The 2,500-nt window shown below is 40.8% G+C and overlaps 1 protein-coding gene across 1 annotated transcript in view; it reads left to right on the top strand.

Moving 5' to 3' along the window:
* The window catches only part of LOC145284734 (juxtaposed with another zinc finger protein 1-like), a 111,842-nt gene that overhangs the window by 10,864 nt on the left and 98,478 nt on the right, over positions 1 to 2,500 (top strand). The window lies entirely within an intron of this gene.

Below are 2,500 nucleotides of genomic sequence, written 5' to 3'. Positions count from 1 at the left end.
GAAAATCATAAAAAAATGATTGAGCAACATCATTCTCTGTTTAGTCAAGTGCGTCGAGGGATTAGGGCAGCACAGAAAAAACGTAGCAAAAGAGTCAATGATGGAAGGGTCAAGAAAACATATGACATTGGCGACCCAGTATACTACAGAGCACAGGTTAGAAAAGGAAAATTAGATCCTAGATGGAAACCGTACTATAGGATAGTAAAACAAACGGGACCAGTGACATATAAAACATGGGATCAACTGATGAATAGAACGAAGAGGGTTCACGCGTCAGACATCTGTGAAGCCAATATTAGGGAGTGGAAAATGCCTAATATACAGACAGATAGACCTGTAAGGAAAGCCACCCTGATAGATCCGGAAGGAGATTGGGAAGATACGGATAGGTGGGCTGATGAGGTAGCGGATGAACAGGAGTTAGTTAGAATTTGAGGTAGAGAATACCGACTCACTACCAGAGATAACAACTACGCCTCCAGATTCGGAAGGTTGGGAATCTGAAGATGATATTCCGCTATCGGTACTGAGAGATAGAGAGGCTGGTAATGAGAATAGGGCTGAAGAATCAGAGAGCAATGCGATTCCGTCGACACAGCCCCCAGAGGTAATAGGCGATGTTAGGGGACCTAGACTTTTGCGAAGTAGTGTAAGACGACCTATCAATGTTATCTCTAAAACGGGGAAAGTTACAAATAGCGATGAAGAAGATAAGGAAGACGAAGAGGATGAAACTGATTCTTTCGTTAAGTTATTTACGGAACTGGAATTGAGTGACTAAAAATAAAATGGAACAAATAGTAAAGGAACGTTACTATGTGTATTTGTAGGATGCGGCGTCTAATAATGATGGCGGTGATGGTTGGATTGACAGTAGCGTTGCGCCACACACACAGTATGGTATTTAAGAAGACCAGCGAGGTAACGATTACTCATTCTAAGTGGATCCTGACGTTTGTCATTGATCTGAGAGCGTATCGGAAGGTTCAAATGGAACTAGAAGACGAAGTTAACTTAGCAGCACACTTAAAGCTGCAGATGCAAAAAATCAATCAAAACTTGGGATAAATTCTAATACAGCGTTATTTGTATCACTAGGAGGACGGTTAGATAAGATGAAACAAAGACTCTGATACATTGGAGGATATTTTAGGGATATTGGATTGCTAGCAGCAGATGGGACCCAAAAACGAGTTAGAAAGAGATCTATACTTCCTTTCGTAGGTAAAGCACTACACGTATTATTCGGGACCGTATCGGAGAGTGACACAGAAGTATTAGAAAGGCATATAAGCAGTTTAGAGGAAAATCAACAGAAGATAAAGCACGTCATAGAGGAAAGCTTATCAATAGTGAACGTTACTCGATACGAACTGACAGAACATAGACAAAGAATAAACTGGCTATCCCATACAGTCGCCAGCCTAAACGGAAGTTTGACTTTTTTGGCGAGAAGAATCAGTACCGTAGAAGCTGTAATTGGGCAAATACTGGAACTGCTGATGATGACAAACCAACTCGACTCATCAATTCAGTTATTGACATTGGCGACGGAACATGTTAGGACACAATTAGATTTACTTTCATTAGCGCACATGTCACCGAGCATCATACCTCCCAAAGACTTAAAAACAATACTCGGGATGATTCAGACTTGCCACATACTTTACGCTTACCAGTAGATCCAAAGAAGAGTCTATGGGAATATTATAAAACCTTGAGTTGTGCTACGATGTTACAAAATGATAAGATTTACGTAATGGTTGAGTTACCTTTATTGGATAGAAATAGCGACTTCGAGGTATTTAACGTAATTAATTTACCGATACCGTTTCCTACTAATGTCACAGAGGAGAGCAGTAGCAAGGTACAAAGTTGAAACCGAAGGAATAGCTTTTAACCCAGCTCGAACCAAATTCATAGTGTTGTCACCTAGCGAAGCACTAGCGTGTAGCATGAATGCACTAAGAGTTTGTGCAGTAGAAAGTCCCATCTATGCAACTAACGGACACAAGTTATGCGTAGTTCAATTATTCCAAGGTAATGAGGAGGGGATCGATAAATATTGTGGAGCAGAGGTGTCGATTGATATACTAACCCCCCAAGCTATACATCTATCTGATGGTGTTTGGGCAGTTGCCTCATATAGTGAACAGAAGTTGTCGAAAGTCTGTAAGGGACGGCAACAAGGGGAAATACTTATTCATCCACCTATGACCATTATAGATCTACCTATGAGTTGCGCAGCGTTTGGCCCAACTCTAGAGATCTTGCCGTCCTACAGATTTAAAGAGAAGTTTGAACTCAGAAATGACTTTCTGTCATTAACTAGAATATCGCGTGTAAATTGGTCAAAGGTATGGACACCTATCACTAAGGAATTTCCGAAGACAGAAGCTCACGAAATTCCACCTCTTTTGAAACTGAACGGAAAGATCGATATGAGCGAGTTATTAGATGAGTTACGAGCAGTGAAGGATGGTAATGAACCAGAAAA

Source organism: Euprymna scolopes, chromosome 9 (genome assembly GCF_053919585.1).
Source record: "Euprymna scolopes isolate OS-2025 chromosome 9, ASM5391958v1, whole genome shotgun sequence".
Lineage (NCBI taxonomy): Eukaryota > Metazoa > Mollusca > Cephalopoda > Sepiida > Sepiolidae > Euprymna > Euprymna scolopes.
Note: the sequence above shows the minus strand (reverse complement) of the source record. Positions and strands in the feature narration are given on the sequence as shown.